We start from the raw sequence: 26,497 nt of genomic DNA, 5'->3' as shown, positions 1-26,497 counted from the left end.
ATTTCACGTCCTCCCGCGGTCCTGGAACGCCCTCCCTCCTCACCTCCGCCAAACTGATTCTCTTTCCCTCTTCAAAACCTTACTTAAAAATCACCTCCTCCAAGAGGCCTTCCCAGACTGAGCTCCTCTTCCCCTCTACTCCCTCTGCCATCCCCCCTTTACCTCTCCGCAGCTAAAGCCTCATTTTCCCCTTTTCCCTCTGCTCCTCCACCTCTCCCTTCCCATCCCCACAGCACTGTACCCGTCCGCTCAACTGTATATATTTTCGTTACCCTATTTATTTTGTTAATGAATTGTACATCGCCTTGATTCTATTTAGTTGCCATTGTTTTTACGAGATGTTCTTCCCCTTGACGCTGTTTAGTGCCATTGTTCTTGTCTGTCCGTCTCCCCCGATTAGACCGTAAGCCCGTCAAACGGCAGGGACCGTCTCTATCTGTTGCCAACTTGTTCATCCCAAGCGCTTAGTACAGTGCTCTGCACATAGTAAGCGCTCAATAAATACTATTGAATGAATGAATGAATAGTATTTATTGAGTGCTTACTATGTGCAGAGCACTGTACTAAGCGCTTGGGATGAACAAGTCGGCAACAGATAGAGACAGTCCCTGCCGTTTGACGGGCTTACAGTCTAATCGGGGGAGACGGACAGACAAGAACAATGGCACTAAACAGCGTCAAGGGGAAGAACATCTCGTAAAAACAATGGCAACTAAATAGAATCAAGACGATGTACAATTCATTAACAAAATAAATAGGGTAATGGAAATACATACAGTTGAGCTGACGAGTACAGTGCTGTGGGAATGGGAAGGGAGAGGTGGAGGAGCAGAGGGAAAAGGGGAAAAAGAGGGTTTAGCTGCGGAGAGGTAAAGGGGGGGTGGCAGAGGGAGTAGAGGGAGAAGAGGAGCTCAGTCTGGGAAGGCCTCTTGGAGGAGGTGAGTTTTAAGTAGGGTTTTGAAGAGGGGAAGAGAATCAGTTTGGCGGAGGTGAGGAGGGAGGGCGTTCCAGGACCGCGGGAGGACGTGGCCCAGGGGTCGACGGCGGGATAGGCAAGACTGAGGGACGGTGAGGAGGTGGGCAGCAGAGGAGCGGAGCGTGCGGGGTGGGCGGTAGAAAGAGAGAAGGGAGGAGAGGTAGGAAGGGGCAAGGTGATGTAGAGCCTTGAGGCCTAGAGTGAGGAGTTTTTGTTTGGAGCGGAGGTCGATAGGCAACCACTGGAGTTGTTTAAGAAGGGGAGTGACATGCCCAGATCGTTTCTGCAGGAAGATGAGCCGGGCAGCGGAGTGAAGAATAGACCGGAGCGGGGCGAGAGAGGAGGAAGGGAGGTCAGAGAGAAGGCTGACACAGTAGTCTAGCCGGGATATAACGAGAGTCTGTAGCAGTAAGGTAGCTGTTTGGGTGGAGAGGAAAGGGCAGATCTTGGCGATATTGTAGAGGTGAAACCGGCAGGTCTTGGTAACGGATAGGATGTGTGGGGTGAACGAGAGAGACGAGTCAAGGATGACACCGAGATTGTGGGCCTTTGAGACGGGAAGGATGGTCCTGCCATCCACGGTGATAGAGAAGTCTGGGAGAGGACCGGGTTTGGGAGGGAAGATGAGGAGCTCAGTCTTGCCCATGTTGAGTTTTAGGTGGCGGGCCGACATCCAGGTGGAAACGTCCTGGAGGCAGGAGGAGATGCGAGCCCGAAGGGAGGGGGAGAGGACGGGGCGGAGATGTAGATCTGCGTGTCATCTGCGTAGAGATGGTAGTCGAAGCCGTGAGAGCGAATGAGTTCACCGAGGGAGTGAGTGTAAATGGAGAACAGAAGAGGGCCAAGAACTGACCCTTGAGGAACTCCAACAGTTAAAGGATGGGAGGGGGAGGAGGCTCCAGCGAAGGAGACCGAGAATGACCGGGCAGAGAGGTAAGAGGAGAACCAGAAGAGGACAGAGTCCGTGAAGCCAAGGTGAGATAAAGTATGGAGGAGGAGGGGATGGTCGACAGTGTCAAAGGCAGCAGAGAGGTCAAGGAGGATTAGAATGGAATAGGAGCCATTGGATTTGGCAAGAAGGAGGTCATGGGTGACCTTAGAGAGAGCAGTCTCGGTAGAGTGGAGGGGACGGAAGCCAGATTGGAGGGGGTCTAGGAGAGAATGGGAGTTAAGGAATTCTAAGCATCGATTGTAGACGACTCGTAAGACCCTGTAACTACATCGTACAGAAAGGACACAGTGAAATGTAAGAATAATAATTATAGTATTTAAGCACTTACTATATGCCAGGGACTGTTCTAAGTGCGGGATAGATACAAGGTATTCAGATTGGACACAGTCTCTGTCCCACATGGGGCTCACTGTCTTAATACCCATTTTATAGATAAGGTAACTGAGGCACAGAGAATAATAATGTTGGTATTTGTTAAGCGCTTACTATGTGCCGAGCACTGTTCTAAGTGCTGGGGTAGATCCAAGGTAATCAGGTTGTCCCATACGGGGCTCACAGTCTTAGTCCCATTTTACAGATGAAGGTACTGAGGCACAGAGAAGTTGTGACTTTCCCAAGGTGACCCAGTGGACATGTGGTGGAAACAAGATTAGAACCCAAGTCCTCTTTCTCCGAAGCCCATGGCCTTGCCATTAGGCCACAGGGCCTGGGACCTTTGTGAAGAGGAGCCCACAGAGTGGAGGTGGGTTGGCCGAGGTCCGGGGCTGATCCTCTCCCGTCTGGAGGTCTGTCCCAAGGTGATCCTGGGGTACCTACCTTCTCAAGGTCAAATGCTATCTCGTGACCTCCTGAGCCAGCAGGCAGAACTTGGAAGTGAGGGTGGGACACCGCCCCCACACCCGCAACTGCCAGATTGACAGCCCAAGCTGGGAATACAGAAGGTGTCCCTTGCCCCCGTGCCAATCAAATTAGGAATGAAGGAAGGGGGAGGGCAGAGATTGGATAAACTGAGGCCGGAAGCTGGAATGGCCTAAGGGCACAGGCGATAAATACCTGCCTCCTCTAACCTGTGCAGAGGAACTGGACTTGCAACAACCTGCTGCAGTTCGCCTCTGTCCAGAGGGTGAGAAGGCCGCTCTGCCTGCACCAAGTGAGGAACTGTGGGATGGGTGAGTGTTCCGTCCTGCTGAGCACTCGTGGGGTTGGTAGCCAGACGCTTCACCATGGGTATGTAACGTTTAAATGGATTTGATGATTAAGTGGGTGCCTCCCCAGTGGGATGTGAATATGGTGGGAGCTAGCCACCTCACCAAGTGCGAGTAACCATAAGTGGATAACGCATAACTGGGTTTAACATATAAGTGCATGTAACTCATAAGTGTATGTAACTCATTACTGTTTAGCACATAAGTGTATTTAACGCAAAGGTGGATTCCTCCCGGGTGGGGTGAGCACATGGTGGGAGCCAGCCGCCTCACCACGTTGTGAGTAAATCATAAGTGGACTCGGGTGTCCGGCCACACGCAAGTAACATACCAGTGTATTCCTCTCATTAGGGAAGCTTTAACACCATATTTCTCCCAAAAGGGAAGGTTGATTTGTCGCATCTAAATAACTAATTAATTCAATTTGCCCCACAGAATAAATTCTATACAAAACTCAGGTTTTCCATCCCCGGCCTCTCTCTCTCTCTCTCTCTCTCTCTCTCGCCGCACCAATTCCGAAAGAACCTGTCCCCGGTGCCAGGTGACAAGATCTCAGGGAAGGCTTGCCTAATGTCCCCTGGAGCTCTGAGGCCTCTCCCCAGGCTGCCTCAGGTCCCCCTCCTCTGCGCTGAGAGAAAGAATGCCAATGTTGATGCTGGACCTTCCTTTCAGAGCCGTGGAATTGGGGCCTGGCAGCGTTAGAGCTGCCTTTTCAAGAAAGAATGAACCCTCCTCTCTCCGGGGACCCCCAGACCCTTGGGCAGGGCCTCTGGGGCCTCAGCCTCCTGCTCTTCCTTGGGTCCCTACCACTGGGGCTTGACATTCTGGAGTGGCTTCCCAAGGAGTTTGACCTTGCCGAGTTGGGTCCAGGGTGGAGAAGCACACACCGTTCATCGTGGTCACCTTGCAGCAGTGTGAGTGCATCAACTTCCTCACCGGTGTCCATGTCTCCTTCATCCTAAAAAAAAATCTCTTGACCCCACTTCCCCTTCCAGTGATCGCCCTTCTCCCTCCTATCCTTCCTTTCCAAATTCCTAGAATGAGTCCTCTATGCTCACTGCCTCGAATTCCTCAACTCCAACTCTCTTCTGGACCCCCTCCAGTTTGACTCTGTCCCCTCCACTCCACTGAAACTGCCTTCTCAAAGGTCACCCCTGACCTCCGTCTTGCCAAATCCAATGGCTCCTTCTCTATCCTAATCCTCCTTGACCGCTCAGCTGCCTTTGTCACTGTCGACCATCCCCTTCTCCTTCACACCTTATCTCACCTTGGCTTCACGAACTCTCTCCTCTCCTGGTTCTCCTCTTATCTTTCTGGCCCTTCATTCTTGGTCTCCTTCGCGGGCTCCTCCCCCTCCCATCCCCTTACTGTAGGGGTTCCTTAAGGGTCAGTTCTTGGTCGATTAGACTGTAAGCCCGTCAAACAGCAGGGACTGTCTCTATCTGTTGCCGACTTGTTCATCCCAAGCGCTTAGTACAGTGCTCTGCACATAGTAAGCGCTCAATAAATACTATTGAATGAATGAATGAATGAATGGTCCCCTTCAGTTCTCCAACTATACACACTCCCTTGGTGAACTCATTCACTCCCATGGCTTCAACTATCATCTCTACGAAGATGACACCCAAATCTACATCTCATCCCCTGTTCTCTCTCCCTCCATCCAGGCTCGTATCTCCTCCTGCCTTCAGAACACCTCCACCTGGATGTCTGCCCACCACCTAAAACTCAACCTGTCCAAGACTGAGCTCCTTATCTTCCCTCCCAAACCCTGTCCTCTCCCTGACTTTCCTTTCACTGTGGATGGCACTACCATCCTTCCCGTCTCACAAGCCCAAAAATTTGGTGTCATCTTTGACTTTGCTCTCTCATTCATCCCACACATCCAATCCATCACCAGAGTCTGCTGATCTCACCTTCACAACATCGCCAAAACTGCCCTTTTCTCTCCATCCAAACTGCTACTTGCTGGTATAATCTCTCTTATGAGATTGTAATATCCTGACTGGTTTCCCATCCTCCTGTCTCTCACTTCAGTCTATACTTCACTCCACTGCCAGGATTATCTTTCTACAGAAATGCTCTGGGCATGTCAACTCCCCTCCTCAAAAATCTCCAGTGGTTGCCTATCAACCTTTGCATGAAGCAAAAACTCCTCACTATTGGCTTCAAAGGTCTCCATCACCTTGCCCCTTGCTATCTCACCTCCCTTATCTCCACTACAGCCCACCCCATACACCGCTCCTCTGTCACTAACCTCCTCACTGTGCCTCGTTCTCTTCTGTCCCACTGTCAACCCCTGGCCCATATCCTACCACTGACCTGGAATGCCCTCCCTCCTCACACCCGCCAAACTAACTCTCTTCCCCTCTTCAAAGCCCTACTGAGAACTCACCTCCTCCCCCAGGAGGACTTCCCAGACTTCCCCTCTGCTCCTCCTTCCCTCCCCATTTCCCCTACTCCTTCCCTCTGCTCTACCCCCTTCCCCTCCCAACAGCACTTGTATATATTTGTATATATTATTTATTACTCTATTTTATTACTGATGTGTATATATATCTATGATTCTATTTATCCATTTTGATGGTATTAATGCCTACTTGTTTTGTTTTGCTGTCTGTCTCCCCCTTTTAGACGGTGAGCCCGTTGTTGGGCAGGGATTGTCTCTATGTACATTCTGAATTGTACATTCCAAGCGCACACAGTAAGCACTCAGTAATTATGATTGAATTAATTGAATGAATGAATGAATTGGTGTTGCCTGTGGGAGCTGGGCCTCAAGGTGAGGCCCCACCATAGGTGCATGGCCACCCCCGTTCAGCCCACAGGAACACTAGAGGAAGGCCCCGCCCCTCTCTGAGGTTCATTCAGTTGTATTTATTGAGCGCTGACTGTGTGCAGAGTACTGTACTAAGCACTTGGAAGTACAATTCAGCAATAAATAGAGACAATCCCTACCCAACAACGGGCTCACAGACTAGAAGAGGGGATACAGACAGCAAAACAAAATGAAGTAAACAGACACATTGCCAGGCAAGAATGAGCTTACAGTCTAGAGGGCAGTTTCCATCTAATTCAACTCCTCAGAGTTATATATCCACTAATCTATTGGCCCCTCCCAATTATGGAAAGCTGTGAGAGACTGTTGGACTTCAAACTTTGTGAGTGTCTTGGATCCTGATTCCATGCCACAATGGAGACACAAATATGGGGGCATTCCAGAATGTTGTTATTATTCATATACTCATTTAATTGTATTTATTGAGCACTTACTGTGGGCAGACCACTGTACTAAGTGCTTGGAAAGTACAATTCAGCAACAGATAGAGACAATCCCTACCCAACAATGGGCTCACAGGTGGTGCCACTGCTGCAGGAATCACTGCTGGGGCCTGTTGTCAGCCCAGTTCTCAGTTCTCAATCAGTCATTTACCACGCTGTGTTCCAGGCTGGGTTCAGGCAGGGTTGGCGTGCACCACACTGCATACCGGACTCTGTCTGGAAAGGACAGACTGCTGTCCACCACAGCATGTCCCCCAACTCGATGCAGGCTGGCTGGTGTCTACCACACTGTGTCCTGAGCTTGGTCCAGGCAGGGTTAGCTGATTGTCCAACACATTGTATCACAGACTTAGTGCAGGCAGGCTGGTGGAAAGAGTGTGGGCCTCCGAGTTGGAGAACTTGGGTTCTAATCTTGGGCTCTCCAATTGCTTGCTGTGTGACCTTGGGCAAGTTAGTTATCTTCGCCATACCTCAGTTTCCTCGACTGTAAAATGAGGATTAAATAACTTGTTCTCCCTCCTACTTTCCCTTTCAGTATCTCACCTGGAAAGTTTCCAGTACTCTACCACTCTCAGCTATGGGAGGGAGAGTCGAGCAGAGGCATACCCATTCCATTCCTATCTTGGGCAGTGGCTATCAAGTGGAGGGCAATCTGCTATAAATCAAAACTACCCTGTGCTGGGCAGCAGTGGCATGGGAAAGTGTCGAGGATGGGGATGCATTTACTGTGTGGATGAAGGCAATGGTAAACCACTTCTGCAATTTTACCAAGAAAACTCTATGGATACACTACCAGAACAATGGCTGATGGGAATGGGGTGTTCTGGGAGTCCATTGGAGTCGCTATGGGTCAGAGATGACTCGACAGCTTAAGACATCAACCCTCCTACTTAGACTGTGAGCCCTGACTTTATCCAACCTAATTAACTTGTCCCTAACCCAGGGTTTAGAACAGTATTTGACACATAGTAAGCACTTAAAAAACCTAAAACAAACATAACAGTAAGCACCTAATACTTAAATACTACTACTACTGCTACCACTGATGGTATTCCCTCCTTCTGGCTGTTTTATAGCCCCGACCCCACCACCAAATGCCATGACACTAAGCAGAGCTGGATGCTGAAAGTTTCACAGGTAAACTCGTGAGAATTTAATAGTGTAGTGAAGAGCCAAGATAAAAAATCAAACCCAGCCTTGCAGTGTGGCTATAAGGATGAGATTGTGCTGCTCTCTAGTGCTTGAATGTAGCAAACTCGTGAGAATTTAATAGTGCAGTGAAGAGCCAAGATAAAAATCAAACCCAGCCTTGCAGTGTGGCTACAAGGATGAGATTATGCTGCTCTCTAGTGTTTGAATATAGCAACTACAGCAATATTGTGAGAAGCCTTGAAATACCGTTTGTTTATAACTGACTTTCAAAGTGCAAAGATGATACTACTGATGGTGAGATTTTTCTCAAGGTGTGGAAAGGGGCTGAAACACCAACTTGAAACCGACAATCCCTTCTGCACTCTGTGTAAAATGGTGCAAATAAAGATTGTTCCTTGCTGTGCTGTTACACTTGCTTATTTACAGTACTTGCGGCCATTTTTTACGGTACTTCTTAAGTGCTTACTATTTGCCAGGATCTGTACTAAGCGCTGGGGTAGAAACAAGCTAATCAGGTGGGACACAGTCCATGTCCCACATGGAATTCACAGACTTAATCCTCATTTTACAGATGGGGGAATTGAGGTTTATTGCTTCTGCCGCCTGCTTTTGAGATCTTGAGGCCTCTTCTCTGAGCTAGCATCATCATCAATGGTATTTACTGAGGACTTACCATGTGAAAAGCACTATATTAAGCACTTGGGACAGTACATACAGCAGATTTATAGTCAAGGTCCCTGCTCACAACAAGCTTGTAGTTTAGAGATGAGTTTAGTCTACCATCCTCTTAATAGCCAAATGCTATGGTAATCTGCCTGCAGCATTTATCTCACTGATATTCACAGCTATGTCTTAAAGTTTGCGTTTTTGTTCTTTTGTCCTTAAAAGGGATTTTTCTGTTCTCCCTACTTATTCATTTATTCATTCAATAGTATTTATTGAGTGCTTACTATGTGCAGAACACTGTACTAAGCACTTAGAATGTACAATTCAGCAACAGATAGAGACAATCCCTGCCCATTGACGGGTTTACAGTCTAATCAGGGGAGACAGACAGACAAAAACATTAGCAATAAATAGAATCAAGGTAATGTACATCTCATTAACAAAATAAATAGGGTAATAAAAATATATTCAAATGAGCAGATGAACACAGTGTTGAGGGGAAGGGAAGGGAGAGCGGGAGGAGCAGAGGGAAATGGGGGGAAAGGGGACTTAACTGAGGGAAGGTGAAGGGGGGGTCAGTGAGGCAGTAGAGGGAGCAGAGGGAAAAGGGAAAACAGTCTGGGAAGGCCTCTTGGAGGAGGTGAGCTCTCGGTAGGATTTTGAAGAGGGGAAGAGAGTTAGTTTGGCGGAGGTGAGGAGGGAGCGCATTCCAGGACAGCGGGAGGACGTGGGCCAGCGTTTGATGGTGGGATAGTTGAGAACGGGGGATGGTGAGGAGGTGGGCGGCAGAGGAGCGGAGCATTCGGGATGGGCAGTAGAAAGAGAAAAGGGAGGAGAGGTAGGAGGGGGCAAGGTGATGGAGAGCCTTGAAGCCTAGAGTGAGAAGTTTTTGTTTCGGGCGGAGGTCGATAGGCAACCACTGGAGGTTTTTAAGAAGGGGAGTGACATGCCTAGAGCATTTCTGCAGGAAGATGAGCCGGGCAGCGGAATGAAGAATAGACTGGAGCGGGGAAAGACAGGAGGAAGGGAGATCAGAGAAAAGGCTGACAGAATAATCCAGCCGGGATATTATGAGAGCCTGTACCAATAAGAGAACCGATTGGGTCGAGAGAAAAGGGCGGATCTTGGTGATATTATGGTGATATTTATGATGTCCTCAATTCGGTTCTACATATAACTACTGTTTTGGAATCCTCCAGTCGTTCAGTCCATGGGGAAGCGTTGCAATGAACTTCGCTTCTATACTGGAGAACGGACTGAGTAGCAGGACCTCATCTTGTGTACCAACAAAACAAGAATCAAGTAATCTCAATGGCATTTATTGAAAACTTGCCACGTGTAGAGCACTATACTAAATCCTCAGAAGTATATAATTGAGTTAGTAGGCATAATTCCCACCTGTAAGGATCCTGCAACCTAGATGGGGAGGTAGACATGACAAAATAATAATGGTATATTTTAAGCACTTGTCATGTGCCAGGAACTGTGTTAAGTGTGGGGTATTATCACCCGTTGCTGGGGACAGGTTCTTTAAGAATTGGTGCAGTGAGAGAGAGAGAGAGAGAGAGAGGCAGGGGATGGAAAACCTGAGTTTTGTATAGAATTTATTCCACGGGGTGAATTGAATTAATTAGTTATTTAGATGCGACAAATCGGCCTTCCCTTTTGGGAGAAATATGGTGTTAAAGCTTCCCTAACGGGAGGAATACACTGGTATGTTACCTGCGTGTGGCCGGACACCCGAGTCCACTTATGATTTACTCACAACATGGTGAGGCAGCTGGCTCCCACCATGTGCTTGCCTCATCCAGGAAGAATCCACCTTTGTATTAAATACACTTATGTGTTAAACAGTAATGAGTTACATACACTTATGAGTTACATACACTTATGCGTTAAACCCAGTTATGCATTACCCACTTATGGTTGCTCGTACTTGGTGAGGCAGCTAGCTCCCACCATATTCACGTCCCACTTGGGAGGCACCCACTTAGACATCAAATCCACTTATGTGCTACTCGCACTTGGTGAGGCGGCTAGCTCCCACCATATTCGCATCCCAATGGGGAGGCACCCACTTAGACATCAAATCCATTTAAGCGTTACATGGATCGTGAAGCATCTGGCTTGCAATCCCATGAGCGCTCAGCAGGATGGGATACTCACCCATCCCACGGCTCCTCACTTGTTGCAGGCAGAGTGGCCTTCTCACGGTCTGGACAGAGGCGAACTGCAGCCGGCTGCTGCAAGTCCAGTTCCTCTGCACAGAAGGTTAGAGGAGGCAGGTATTTATCACCTGTGCCCTTAGGCCATTCCAGCTTCCCGCCTCAGTTTATCCAATCTCTGCCCTTCCCCCTCCTCCATTCCTAATTTGATTGGCACGGGGGCGAGGGGCTCCTTCTCTATTCCCAGTTTGGGCTGTCAATCTGGCAGTTTCGGGTGTGGGGGCGGTGTCCCACCCTCACTGCCAAGTTCCGCCTGCTGGCTCAGGAGGTCATGAGATAGCATTTAACCTTGAGATGGTCGGTACCCCAGGGTCACCTTGGGACAGGTAGATACAAAGTAACTGGATTGGACACTACCTGTATCACATCGGGCTCCTAGTCTCAATCCTCATTTTACAGATGAGGTAACTGAGGCCCAGGGAAGTGAAGTGACTTGTCCAAGGTTACACAGTAGACAAGGGACAGAGCTGGAATTAGAACCCAGGTCCTTCTGACTACCAGGCCCATACTCTATCCACTGGGCCACACTGCTGTTACAGGTAGTAGAAATAAGAGAGTAGAGTAGAGAGTAGAAAGATAAGGGCAAAAGTGTGGCAGGCTCAGTAAGTAAGAGTTGAAGGGGTACTGATTTAAGTGAATAAGAGACACAGAAGGGAAGGAGACAAGAGAGGGGAAAGGAGAGGGGAAAGGAGAGAAGCAGTGTGGTCTAGGGTATAAAGCAAAGGCCTAGGAGTCAAAAGGACCTGGGTTCCCATACTGGCTCTGCCACCCATCTACCTTGTGACCTTGGACAAGTTACTTCACTTCTCTTTGCCTCATTTTCTTCATCTGTAAAACAGGGATTAAGACTGCAAGCCCATTGAGGGACAGGTATCCAATCTGATTAACTTGTACATATCCCAGTGTTTAGAAAAAATCCTAGCACATGGTAAGCACTTAACACGTTATCATCATCATAATCATCATCATGAAAGGCTAATTAGGGAAAGCTTCCTGAAAGAGATATGATTTTAGTAGGGGTGTGATCATGGGGAGAGTAGTGATCTGTAGAATGGAAAGGGGGAAGGAGATCCTGGCAGGAGGGAATATGTAAGTATGGGTTGAAAACAAGAAAGACAAGATCAAGCCCAGTGAGGAGACTCGTTATATCCTGGCTAGACTACTGTGTCAGCCTTCTCTCTGATCTCCCTTCCTCCTCTCTCGCCCTGCTCCGGTCTATTCTTCACTCCGCTGCCCGGCTCATCTTCCTGCAGAAACGATCTGGGCATGTCACTCCCCTTCTTAAACAACTCCAGTGGTTGCCTATCGACCTCCGCTCCAAACAAAAACTCCTCACTCTAGGCTTCGAGGCTCTACATCACCTTGCCCCTTCCTCCCTCTCCTCCCTTCTCTCTTTCTACCACCCACCCCGCACGCTCCGCTCCTCTGCCGCCCACCTCCTCACCGTCCCTCGGTCTCGCCTATGCCGCCGTTGACCCCTGGGCCACGTCCTCCCGCGGTACTGGAATGCTCTCCCTCCTCACCTCTGCCAAACTGATTCTCTTCCCTTCTTCAAAACCCTACTTAAAACTCACCTCCTCCAAGAGACCTTCCCAGACTGAGCTCCTTTTCTCCCTCTACTCCCTCTACCACCCCCCCTTCACCTCTCTGCAGCTTAACCCTCTTTTCCCCCCATTTCCCTCTGCTCCTCCCCCTCTCCCTTCCCATCCCTTCAGCACTGTACTCGTCTGCTCAACTGTATATATTTTCATTACCCTATTTATTTTGTTAATGAAATGTGCATCGCCTTGATTCTATTTGGTTGTCATTGTTTTTACAAGATGTTCTTCCCCTTGACTCTATTTATTGCCACTGTTCTTGTCTGTCTGTCTCCCCCGATTAGACTGTACGCTTGTCAAACGGCAGGGACTGTCTCTATCTGTTGCCGACTTGTTCTTTCCAAGCGCTTAGTACAGTGCTCTGAACATAGTAAGTGCTCAATAAATACTATTGAATGAATGAATGAATGAATGAAAGGAGACAGGTGATAAAGGGGAGCAAATTGTGCAGGTTGTACTGTAGAAGTAGATGAGCTTTCTGAACCATTTTGACCCTTTTCTCTCATTTTTTCTCTTTCAATATCCCTACATTGATCCTTGGGGACTACAGTATCCATGTGGAGGTTCCCAAAAATGCTTCTACTGTGGGTGTCCTCTCACTTCTCAACTCCAATGACCTCTTCTTACACCTCACCCCACCAACTTGCACCGTCTCTTCCCAGGAGTCTTGGACTGATCCTATATACTTCAATGTTAACTGGTTTTTGGGTTTGTTTTTTTTCACCCAGCAGGAATCTGGCACACAGTGTAGCTCATCAGAGTATTATCAGGAGTGGTGATTACTGCAGGGCAGCTGCTTTCAGTCCTTTGGGCACAGTCTGGTAGCTGTTCATTCATTTCCTGCTCGCGGTCAGGCTTGTAGACTTTTTGACAGATATAAACTTTCCTTGGACACACGCTCTATCTTGTCATCCTTAGTCACTGTACAATCTCCACCCACCAACTGTGAAATCCCTCTATCCAACCAAAAATCTCCTCAGCTGCCTTCTCTCCCACACACCCTCTCCTCATAAATCTGTCTTGCTCAGTCACAGAGACGTTTGATCCTTTAACTCCCTCCAATTTTCTAAAGTCATTATGCCCCTGCTTCTTCAAATTTTTTGGCTCTCTGGGCCTTCCCAGATCTAGAAGGTATAAACCTAGCCATAGAAGATCTCTGAATTGATTATTTTAGCCCTCCAACTACTTATTAGCTATTTGTTATTGTTATTTGTTATTGTTCCTGGGATTAAATGGGGTGCAAATGCATAAGTGCTTCAAGCTTATTACTGTTCTTTTATTCAAAGCCACTTATGTAATCTGCCCAGTCTTGCAAGCTGCTCATTTCAGCTATTGAGCTAAGATTGTTCAGATTTCATTCCCTGATCCTTAAAGAGAAGCACAAAATCCTGTTTCAGTTCATCATACCACAGGCAAATGATGGCATCCAATCCCCACCAGAAAATATTTTTTTTGGATGTGAAACCTAAAATCGTAAACAGTATTTCTCTCCTGATTAAAATTAAGCTTGGGGAGCAAGTGGTTTTGCCATTTGGAAGAAAACTAAATTCACTTATCAACAGAAGAGGATGTGTCCCTGGCCTATTTATTTGCAGAACAAATAGTTCTTGCCAAATCGGGTCATAAGCAACTACTTTAAATAGCAAACTCTGCACAGAATTGATGCAGTACTCACACATCCTAACTCCCACCATACGGGTTTTCTCAGATGATCCCCAAAGCAGGTTTCTCTGGTTTGTTTGTGTAGTCTCAGCACACTCTGATCTAACTGGCTTTCCAGACTGTCACTTACCCCAAACTCTGAGCCACATTTTCCCAGTTCACAGGGTAGACCCAGGGAGTCTGCTTAGCTTTTCTGGAAGCTGTGTCGAATTATTTTAGTTCAACAGAGTAACTTTTAGCTCCCTGAGGCAGTTCCTTACTAAATGGAAGCAGCAAGGCCTGTGGAAAGAGCACAGACCTGGGAGGCAGAGGATCTGAGTTCTAATCCCAGCTCTGCCAATTGTGTGCTGGGCAAGTCACTTAATTCCTCGGTGCCTCAGTTAACCTTATCTGTAAAATAGGGATTACAATCTCCTCCCTCCAATTTAGAGTGAATCTCATGTGGGATAAGACTGTGCCCAAACTGAGCAACTTTTATCTATCCCAGCACTTAGAACAGTGCTTGACACATAGTAAACACCTTACAAGTACCATAAAAAGTAGCCCTTTTGCAAAGCTGTATCTGTAGCCCTGTACCTCAGTCTTGTCTATCTCACTTCCAACCCTTTGTCCACATCCTTCCTCAAGCCTGGAACTCCCTCTCCCTTCATATCTGACAGACTACCACTTTCCCCACCTTCAAACTTCTGTTAAAATCACACCTCTTCCAAGAGGCTGTCCCTGACTATGCCCTCCTTTTCCCATATCCCCTCCCCTCTATGTTGACTGTACTGTTGACTGTGTATCCTTTAAACTCTTTGATCCTTATTTCAGTCACACAGAATTTATGTAAATATTCTTACATTCCACTATTTCCCCTACCCATAATCTATTTTAATGTCTGTCTCCCACTAGATTGACTGTAAGCTCCTTTTGGGCAGGGATCATTTTTACCGACTCTACTATATTGTATTTTCCTAAGTGCTTAGTCAATCAATTAATCTATTGTATTTATTGAGCACTTACTGTGTGCAGAGCATTGTTCTAAGCCCTTGGGAGAATACAGTATAACAATATAACAGACACAAGTTTACGGTCTAGAGGGGGAGACAAACAATAGAAATAAATTATAGATATGTACATAAGTGCTATCGAGCTGAGGGTGGGGGTGAATAAAGGGAGCAAATCAGGGCAACACAGAAAGGAGTGGAAGAGAAGGAAAAGAGGGCTTAGGGAAGGCCTCTTGGAGGAGATGTACCTTCAATGAGGCTTTGAAGGTGGTGAGAGTAACTGTTGGATATGAAGTAGAAAGGCATTCCAGGCTAGAGGCAGGATATGGGCAGGAAGTCGGCAGCGAGAATGAGGTACAGTGAGAAGGTTAACATTAGAGGAGCAAAGTGTGCAGGCTGGGTTGTAGTAGGAGAGTAAGGAGGTGAGGTAGGAGGAGACAAGGAGATTGAGTGTTTTAAAGTCGATGATAAGAAGTTTCTGTTTGATGTAGAGGTGGATGGGCAACCACTGCTTGGTACTCTCTATGCATACTGTAAGCTCTCAATATTTTTTATGGCACTTGTTAAATGCTTACTATGTGCCATGCACTTTTATGAGCACGGTGTAGATACAAGTTAATCAGGTTGAACACGATCCATGTCCTACATATAGCTCACAGTCTTAATCCCCATTTTACAGATGAGGTAACTGAGGCACAGAGAAGTGAAGTGACTTGCCCAAAATTGCACAGCAGACAAGTGGCAGAGCAGCAATTAGAAACCAGGTCCTTCTGACTCCCAGGCCCGTGTTCTATCCAGTAGACCATGCTGCATCTCTGCTTCATGTCTATCAATTCTATTTTATTGAATATTCCGAAGTGTTTAGTACCTTGCTATGCACACAGCAAGCGCTCAATAAATAGGATGGATGATTTGAGTGAAGACTGTAGTTTCCTACCATTCATGCAGCAGTCAAATTGACTTTTTGGGAAAGGGCTGCACCCAAGGAGAATATAGTTCACAAATGTACATTTGCTTTATTCATTCAATAGTATTTACTGAGCCCTTACTAAGTGCAGAGCACTGTACTAAATGCTTGGAATGTGCAATTCGGCAACAGATAGAGACAATCCCTGCCCAATGACGGGCTCACAGTCTCAACTGGGGAGACAGCAAAGGAAAACAGAACAAAACTAAACAAGACAACATCATCAAGATAAATAGAATCGAGGAGATGTACACCTCATTAACAAAATAAATAGGGTAATAAATAATATATACAAATGAGCACAGTGCTGAGGGGAGGGGAAGGGGGAAGAGCAGAGGGTGGGGGGAGAAGGAGCAGAGGGAAACAGAGGGAAAGGGGAGCTCAGTCTGGGAAGGCCTCCTGGAGGACGTGAGCTCTCAGTAGGGCTTTGAAGAGAGGAAGAGAGTTGGTTTGGCAGATGTGAGGAGGAAGGGCATTCCAGGACAGCGGTAGGACGTGGGCCAGGGGTCGATGGTGGGACAGGCGTGAATGGGGGACCGTGAGGAAGTGAGCGGCAGAGGAGTGGAGTATATGGGGTGGGCAGTAGAAAGAGAGAAGGGAGGTGATGGAAGTGGGGGCAAGATGTTGGAGAGCTTTGAAGACAAGGGTGAGGAGTTTTTGTTCATGCGAAGGTTGATAGGCAACCACTGGAGGTTTGTGAGGAGGAAGGTTTTTGAGGAGGGAGTGACATGCCCAGAGCGTTTCTGTAGGAAGATGATCTGTGCAGCAGAACGAAGAATAAACTGGAGGGGAGATAGATAGGAGGAAGGGAGATCAGAGAGGAGGCTGACACAGTAATCCAGTTGGAATACTGGGAGAACTTCTACCATCATGATAACAGTTTGGATGGAAAGGAAAGGGCGGATCTTGGCTCTATTGTGAAGATGAGACCATTAGGGGTTGGTGACGGATTGGATGTGTGGGGTGAATGAGAGAGCTGAGTCAAGGATAACCCCAAGGTTGCGGGCCCGTGAGACCGGAAAGATGGTCGTGCCGTCCACAGTGACAGGGAAGTCAGAGAGAGGGCAGGGTTTGGGAAGGAAGATAAGGAGTTCAGTTTTAGACATGTTGAGTTTTAGGTGGCAGACAGACATCCAGGTGGAGACGTCCTGGAGGCAGGAGGAGATACAAGCCTGGAGGGAAGGGGAGAGAACAGGGGAGGAGATGTAGATTTGTGTGTCATCTGCACAGAGATGAGAGTTGAAGCTGTGGGAGCAAATGAGTTTGTTTACCAAGGGAGTGAGTATAGATGGAGAACAGAAGAGGGCCCAGAAATAACCCTTGAGGAACCTCTACAGTTAGTGGATGGGAGGGGGAGGAGAAGCCCACAAAGGAGACGGAGAATGAACGGCCAGAAAGATAAGAGGAGAACCAGGAGAGGACAAAGTCTGTGAAGCCAAGGTGAGATAAAGGGTGGAGGAGAAGGGGATGGTCGACAGTGTCAAAAGCAGCTGAGAGGTCTAGGAGGATTAGGATAGAGTAGGAGCCATTGGATTTGGCAAAAATGAGGTCATGGGTGACCTTTGAGAGGCAGTTTCGATGGAGTGGAGGGGACGGAAGCCAGATTGGAGGGGGTCCAGGAGAGAGTTGGAATTGAGGAATTCAAGACAACGAGTGTGCAACAGCCTATTTAGGATGGGGACCAATAACACACTTATGGAGCAGAGGGTCAACCATCCAGTTCTGACTGGTCTCATCTGAGAGTGGGGAAACCCGTTGTAAAACACTTCCAGAACACCCCCCTCAAATCACCAGCTTCATGAACAGAGGTGAGGGTTGCTTCATACTCACCACTAGAAGGCAGTGAGGTAGAGGAAGAGAGGGAAGAAAGAAGAGAAGGAGAAAGGAAATCAGCAGGAGAAAGAAGAATGGAGAAGAAAAGAGAGAAGAGGGAACGGTGTAAAAATTCTGAGGTCACAGAATGAAGAGGCATCATGGGGAAATAATAATTATGGTATTTGTTGAGCACTTACTATGTGCCAGGCACTAGGGTAGATACATTACAATCACATCAGGAATAGTCCCTGTTCCCCATCAGGCTCAGAGACTTGAAAGGGAGAACAGTATTTAATCCACATTTTACTGATGAAGAAATCAATCAATCCATCAGCGACATTTATTTAGTATTAACTATGTGCAAAGGACTCTATTAAGCGCTTGGGAGAGTACGACATAAGTCTCCTCCCCACAAAGAGCTGCTGAGGCACAGGGAAGTCAAGTGACTTACCCAAGGTAATGCAGCAGGCAAGTGGCAGAGCTGTGTTCTTCTTCTAAACTGTAAGCTCGTTGTGGGCAGAGAATGTGTCTATCATACTGTTATATTTTACTCTGCCAAGTATTTAGTACAGTGCTCTGCACGCAGTAAGTGTGAATAAATACAATTGATTGATTTCTGTTAGGCCCCAGGAAGTCAGGGAGAAAGAAAATAGATGTGGACAACCATTTGGTTTTAGACTGGATAGTCCAATTTTCAACTGGTCTGTCCCCTGTCCTATAGTGATAAGGCCCCTGAAATTTTTATCAATCAATCAATCAGTGGTATTTATTGAGTGCTTATTGTGTGCAGAGCATTGTACTAGGCACTTGGGAGAGTACAATATAACAGAGTTGATAGACATGTTCCCTGCCCACAATAAGCTTCTGTGCCCCGGATTATTTGAACCTGAGAAGGGACCCCCAATGGCTCTTGAGCAAAGAGAGAGGCAGGGTTCTTCTGGCAGTCAGGAATTGTCCTTCCAGTTCTGCAGATTTCTTTAAAAGTTTCTCTGAGATGGCATTACTTTACATTACTTTATCCATCCTGCCTATTGCACATAAGGTAACATACAAATGTCCCAGGTGTCCCTGAGGGCCTCTCAAGTGACTCTGCTAGGTGAAAAAGAGAATAGAGCAATAGACAACCCTGCACTCCTAAAGTTTACATCTCCTTCCTCCTCTGTCTCCTGCTCCAGCTCCACCTCTCTGCTGGTCCACTGGAGATAGGGCAGGCTTCTCTAGAATGTTAGCTGCTTTTGAGCAAGGAATGTGTCTATCAACTCTGCTATAGTGCTCCCCCAAACAGTACAGTGCTCTGCACAGAATAAGAGCTCAAAAAAATGCCACTGATTAGCTGCATGGCCAAGTGGAAAGAGCACAGGCCTGGGACTCAGAGGACTTGGGTTCATATCCCAGCTCGACCCCATGTCTGTTCTGTGACCTTAGGCAAGTTATTTCACTTCTCTTGGCCTCAGTTACCTCATCTGCAAAATGGAGATTATCACTGTGAGCCCCATGTGGGACAGGGACTATGCCTGTCCTGATTAAACCTTGTATGTACTCCAGTCCTTGGCAAATAGTAAGTGCTTAACAAATGCCTCAATTATTATTATCATTGATTTATTCAATTCAATAAAATTTATTGAGCACTTATTGCGTGCAGAGCACTGTATTAAACGCTTGAGAGAGTACAATATAACAACAAATTCCCTGCCAACAACTAGCTCTCCAGAGCTCTTAGTACAGTGCTTGAAGCAGCATGGCCTAGTGGATGAGCATGGACCTGTGAGTCAGAAGGACCTGTGTTCTAATCCCAGCTTTGCTTCTTGTGTGTTATGTGACCTTGAGCAAGTCGCTTAACTTCTCTGTTCCTCATTTACCTCATCTGTAAAAAGGGGTATTGAGACTGTGAGCCCCAAGTGGGACATGGACTGTGACCGACCTGATTAGCTTGTATCTACCCCAGTGCTTAGAACAGTGCTTGGAACATAGTAAACTCTTAACAAATACCACCTACCCCCCCCCCCAAAAAAAAAAGGTAACGGGACAGGTGACAGTAGCAGATTTCAGCTGCAAAGTCTCCAACTTTGGTGGCATCCTGGCCTAATGGAAAGAGTCCAGGCCTGAGAGTCAGAGGACCTGGATTCTAATCTCCAGTCTGCCACTTGACTGCTGAGTAACCTTCAGCAAATCACTCCACTTCTCTATCAATCAATCAGTGATATTTTTTGAGTGTTTATTATGTGCAGAGCAATGTATAAAGGGAATGGGACAATGACCCAGAGGTGGTGGACACATCTGTAAAATGTGATAATTATCTGTTCTCCTTCCTACTTAGGCTGTGAGCCCCATGAGGAACAGGACTGTGCCTGATCTGATTAACTTCTATCTAGCCCAGTGAGTAAAATACTTAGCTTATAGTAGGCACTTAGAAAATACCAAAATTATTATTTGTGGATTTGAATAGAGAGGGGAGGCTAGATTCAAGGCCTTAACTTCTGCTCTTCCCTCTCCACCACAGCTGATCAATCATTTAATCAATCAATCAATGCTTCACCCTAATTCCAGCTATTTGCCTCCCCCTTCTGCCTTGTTCTTGGTTAGCGTTTCTAAACCCACGTTTTGGTATTAGACTATTTTTGACACCCACTGTGTTTGATCCAACTTTGTGCACAATGTCATTAATGTGGACATTAATATGTCCAAAACTGAGCTAGCATGTCCAAAACTGAGCTCTTTATCTTCCTACCCAAACCCTGTCCTCTTCCTGACTTTCCTGTCACTGTGGACTGTATGACCATCCTTCCCGTCTCTCAAGCTGGCAACCTGGGTGTCATCCTTGACTCCGCTGTCTCATTCACCCCACACATCCAATCTGTCACCAATGCCCGCCGGTCTCACCTTTACAATATTGCCAGGATCTGCCCTTTCCTCTCCACCCAATCGGTTATTGTACTGGTGCAAGCTCTCATAATATCCTGGCTGGATTATTGTGTCAGTCGTCTCTCTGACTTCCCTTCCTCCTGTCTCTCCCCACTCTAGTCTATTCTTCATTCCCCTGCCTAGATCATCTTCCTGCAGAAATGCTCGGGGCATGTCACTCCCTTCCTTAAAAATCTCCAGTGGTTGCCCATCAACCTCCTCAGGAAACAAAAGCTTCTCACTCTGGGCTTCAGGGCTCTCCATCACCTTGCCTCCTCCTACCTCTCCTCCCTTCTCTCTTTCTACTGCCCACCCCGCACGCTCCGCTCCTTTGCTGCTCACCTCCTCACTGTCCCCCATTCACACCTATCCTGCCTCAACCTCTGGCCCACATCCTACCGCTGTCCTGGAATGCCCTCCCTCCTCACCTCCACCAAACTAACTCTCTTCCCCTCTTCAAAGCCCTACTGAGAACTCACCTCCTCCCAGAGGCCTTCCCAGACTGAGTTTCCCCTTTTCCCTCTGCTCCCTCTCCGCTCCCCCTCTGCCCTCTGCTCCCTCCCCTTCCCCCCTTCATCTCCCCTCAACTAAGCCCCCTTTCCCTCTGCTCCTCCCCTCTCCTTTCCCCTCCCCTCAGCACTGTGCTCATTTCTTATGTATTTTTATTACCCTATTTATTTTGTTAATGAGGTGTACATCCCCTTGATTCTATTTATTGTGATTATGTTGTCTTGTTTTTGCCCGTCTGTCTCCCCCGATTAGACTGTAAGCCCGTCATTGGGCAGGGATTGTCTCTATCTGTTCCGAATTGTATATTCCAAGCACTTAGTACAGTGCTCTGCATATAGTAAGTGCTCAATAAATAGTAGTGAATGAATATCTACAGATCCCTGGTCTAAACACTTGGAAGAGTACAACACAACAGAGTTAGCAGAAAACATTCTCCGCCCACAACAAATTTAGGAGACAGGCATTAATAAAAAGAAGGAATTTATAATGTGTAATTTGAAACTACCTACATAAGTACTGTGGCATTGAGGGTGGGGTGGATATCAAATGCCCAAAGGTCACAGATTCAAGTGCATAGACAATGCAGAAGGGAAAGGGCGTCGGGGAAAAGAGCATAATCAGAGAAGGCCTCTTGGAGGAGATGTGAGTTTAATAATGCTTTAAAAGTGGGAGAGGGCGGTGGTCTGGTATATATGGAGGGAGAGGGAGTTCCAGGATAGGGGGAGGATATGGGAAAGGGGTCAGTGGTGAGATGGGTGGATTTTCTTAGATTTTTCTGGTTTTCAAGGTAAGTCATCTTTCCAGGGTAAAAGCCAATCCAGGCAGAAAAGTGGATAAACAAAGCCTGAGCCTTCAGCGGAGGCTTCTAGTCCGTGGTAGGAACCCCACCCCATGTTCTCTCTCTAGACTGGAAGCTTCTTGTGGGCAAGGAGGGCAGGGAAGCATTATGGCATAGTGGATAGAGAATTGGCCTGGCAGTCAGAAGGTCATGGGTTCTAATCCAGATCTGCCACTTGTCTGCTGTGTGACCGTGGGCAAGACAGTTCATTTCTCTGTGCCTCAAATACCTCATTTGTAAATGAGAGCTGTGAGCTTTTTGCGGGACAGGGATTGTGTCCAACCCAAATACCTTGTATCTACCTCAGCGCTTAGTACAGTGCCTGGCACATAATAAACACATCACATACCACAATTATTATTATCATCATTATTATTATTATTGAAAAGACCACATGTTATACCCAAAATTTATGTGGTAAAATACATTCCTGGCCATTAACCCAAGAAAGTGGTGTCACTGCAGACCTGACCATATCTTGCTCTCCTATGAAAATGTATTTGAAAGACCTGAAACAACCACAGAGAAACAGGGAGGTGTGGTGTGGTGTGGGACATAACCCCCAAGTGGGTATAACACATAGGGCTGGGTACCGCAAGTGTGGTTAGCTGTTAATGACAAAGTTACAAAGAAGGAATGAAGTTGTCCATACACTTCCCTTCTGTGCACATCTTATTGTTGTTTGTCAGGGATGAAGCAACCAGGCTCTTAAATGGGTTTTCTACCCATTTGGGGGGAAAACTAGTGGTTGGAAGGAGGATGTCTGCTGCAGAGAAACTTTCCTAAAATAACTCCTTACCTATTGGAGTTACGGTATTTGGTGTCCCCATTTAAGAATACATCTGTATCTATAAATCCCAAAGCAAATATAATCAACTCAGGAACAAACATTTGAGGAGGGGTGATTATATTTAATGAGCACCTACTGAGTGCAGTGCACTGTACTAAGCACTTGGGGAACTTCAACAAAAGTAAAAGACTCATTTCCTGCCCACAAGGATCTTACAATTTAATGGGGCAAATGTAGCAGGAATGATTTTCTTCAGGTGAATGAGTGAAGAAAAAAGGAGGGGAAAGAGCTCAAGTCAAGAAGAGATTATTTTGACACATACAGATGATATAAGCCTTTCCAAGTGCTTAGTACAGTGCTTTGTACACAGTAAATGCTCAATAAATACGATTGAATGAATAAGCCCCTCTCAGCGTCACCTCTGGAGAGTTTCCAACACCCTACCAGTCTCGATCGCAGAAAGGAGAGTCAAGCAGAGGCATATCCATTCCATTCCTAGCTTGGGCAGTGGTTGACAAGTGGAAGATAAACTGCTACAAGTCAAAATCACCTGTGCTGGGCAGCAGAGGATTAGGAGAAAGTCGAGGGAGGGCACTCAAGTTTACTCTGTGGAAGGAGGCAGTGGTGAGTCACTTCTGTATTTTTAACAAGAAAACTCTATGGATACACTAACAGAATGAATCTGGATGGAGATGGGGCATTCTAGAAGAGATGTGTCCATGGCATTGCTTTGGGTCAGAGACAACCTGACAGCCTAAGACAAGACAAGATGATATAAGGTCCAGATCAATTCCATCTGGTGGTTCCTTTGACCCTGAAAATCAAAATGAGGTATTTTTTGCACCTAGTCTCGCATTCCTTAACTTCTCTGTGCCTCAGTTCCCTCATCTGTAAAATGGGGATTAAGATTGTGAGCCCCACATGGGACAACCTGATTCCCCTGTGTCTACCCCAGCGCTTAGAACAGTGCTCTGCACATAGTAAGCACTTAACAAATACCAACATTATTATTATTATTATTCCTGTAATCTTCAATAGATCATTATTCATAATAATAATGATAATGAAAATAGTAATAATATTGGCAAGCACTTTGTCCCAGCAATCTACGCAGTATTAAGGTAGACACAGGTAATCAGATAGGACACATCGTGTCAGCAACTGAGAAGCAGTGTGGCCCAGTAGATAGAATAAGGGTCTGGCTGTCAGAAGAATCTGGGTTCTAATTCTGACTCTGCAACCTGTCTGTTGTGTGGCTTTGGGCAAATCACTTAACTTCTCTGTGCCTCAGTTACTTCAGATGAAAAATGGAAATTAAGACTGTGAGCCCTAAATGGGGCAGGGACTGTGTTCTACTTATCTGTCCACCTCAATGCTTACTACAGTGCCTGGCACATAGTAAGCTCTTAAATTCCATAATCTCAATTATAATTATTCATTCAATCATATTTACCGAGCACTTACTGTGTGTGGGGCACTGTACTAAGATCTTGGGAGAGTATAATCAAACAATAAGCAGACACATTCCCTGCCCAAAGGAGCTTAAAATCTAGAAGGGAAGACTCCACCAGTCACCTTTTACTCTTTGGGTACTAGTGTGGCTAAGAAGATCAATGGAGAACAGAGAGTACTTACTGTCCATGCTACCCCTTGCTGTACAGAGGGGTTAGCTGTTTGCAGTGCTTTGTATTCATCAGTAATATTGACCTTGCATTTATAAGTGCTTTTTGAATTTTTCCAAAGGGATTTTTCATCAATTACCTCATTTTGTCCTTATAAACATCCTTGCGAGGTAGGGAGAGGCAAGTATTATTACCCACATTTAACAGATGAGGAAACAGAGGCCTAGAGAGTTAAGTGACTAGCCCAAGGTCATCCAGCAGATCAACAGCAGAGCTGGAACTGGAATCCAGATCTCCTTACTCTTAAGCCTCTGCTCTTTCCATTAGACTTTTCAAATTCACTGCCTCCTTAATTCCTTACCAACTTTACAGTAAATTACCTAATTTGCATATGGAGAGGAGGATAAACTCTTTGCTGTTTGCCCTGCTCTTCCAGATGTGGTATGACTTAGCATGCTTCCCAGCACTATGTAATATTATGTTATCGCTTTGGGAATACAGCTCACATGAAGTTCATGAGCTTCTCATTTACAACACCGTTAACACAGAGCCCAACTTTATTTTTACAATGACAATCCTACATAAAATGGTAAGGGAGAAATCACTAAAACAAATAATTCTCATCAGTCAGGTGGAGGGTGGGAGAGAGAGAATTTTGAGAGTAAACTCTCTCTTACAGACAATCTAGCAAAGGGAGGCAGAGAAATGCTCTAGTGGAGCTAGACTGTATAATGTAAACGCTGTCAGATATTATCAAAGGGCACACATACACAAAGTCTTCAGGTTGCAAAGAAGTTACTGTACTTTCACAAAATTACATTTTATTGTAATGGAAGCTCTTATAATTATTAAAATAAACTTTTTTCCATGCATTTTATAATGCAGGCCAGTAATTGTAGGAAGCATTTTCTCCCCCAAAACTTTTACTTGGATTATTCTGATTTTGTTTTGGACAAATTATCTTTTAGGACTTTTCCTACAAGTTCCATGTTGTTCAAGGCCAAATAGTTAAATAATCTCAGCCTCATGTATGGCAACAATACCAACTGAATCTTTTTGCTGTGATTACTCCAAAGCCAGTAGAAGGTTCTTTCCAGTATGCTGTCAATAACCTACCCACAGTCTGTCAAAAACAGAATAATCCAAAACATTACCATTTTTTTTCTCTTCCTTCAGTAAGCTTCCTCTTTTTATGTATGGGCTTGCTACAGTCAGTTTCTACATTGTCATATACATGTCTTCAAGGAGAATCAGTGGAAGGGACATTGGCTTGGGACATTCTGATCTTGAAAGAAACATGTCTAAGCTGGTCCTGGGAGTGAAAAGATCCTGGGTTCTAATTTTGACTCCACCATTTGTCTCTGTGTGATCTTGGGCAAGTCACTAAAACTTCACCATGCCTCAACTACCTTATCTGTAAAATGGGGACTAAGACTGTGAGCCCCATGTGAGAAGCAGTATGGTGTAGAGGATAGAGCATGGAGCTGGGAATCAGAAGGTCATGTATTCAAATCCTGACTCTGCCATTTGTCTATTGTGTGACCTTGGTCAAGTCACTTCATTTCCCTGGGTCTCAGTTACTTCATCTATGAAATGGGAACTGAGACTGTGAGCTCCATGTGGGAGTGGGACTGGGTCCAAGCAGATTTGCTCATATCCATCCCAGTACCTGGCACATAGTAAGCGCTTAACAAATGTAATTATTATTATTATGTGGGTCATGGACTGTGTCCAATCAGATTAGTTTATATCTACTTCACCACTTACTACAGTGTCTGGCACATAATAATAATAATGTTAAGAATTTACTATGTGCCAAGCACCCTTCTAAGCGCTGGGGTAGATACAAGGTAATGAAGTTGTCCCACGTGGGGCTCACAGTCTCAATCCCCATTTTACAGATGAGGTAATTGAGGCACAGAAAAGTTAAGTGACTTGCCCAAGGTCACCCAGCTGACAAGTGGCAAAGTTAGGACTAGAACCCAGGACCTCTGACTGCCAAATCCGTGCTCTTTCCACTAAGCCACGCTGGTAAGCACTTTAACAAATACCATCTGAAAAAAAATTCCTGTCCCAAATGGGACTCATAGGATGAGTGGGAAGGAGAAGGGGTATATAAAGCATCCATTTTGCAGATGAGGAAATTGAGGCACTGTTGTGCCCAGCGTCAGACTACAGGCAAGTGACAGAACCGGGATTAAAACCCAGGTCTCCTAGTTTTTGGTCTTCTGCGCTTTCCACTGAATCAAAGTGTCCTACCCACAAGGACACAAGGTCCATCACAAGGTCTATCACAAGGTCCACCGTGCCTTGGATCGCCCATCCCCCATTTAGAATGGGACAGCTC

This window comes from Ornithorhynchus anatinus, chromosome 1 (assembly GCF_004115215.2).
Source record: "Ornithorhynchus anatinus isolate Pmale09 chromosome 1, mOrnAna1.pri.v4, whole genome shotgun sequence".
Lineage (NCBI taxonomy): Eukaryota > Metazoa > Chordata > Mammalia > Monotremata > Ornithorhynchidae > Ornithorhynchus > Ornithorhynchus anatinus.
The sequence above is the reverse complement of the archived record's forward strand: the minus strand, read 5'-3'. Positions refer to the sequence as shown.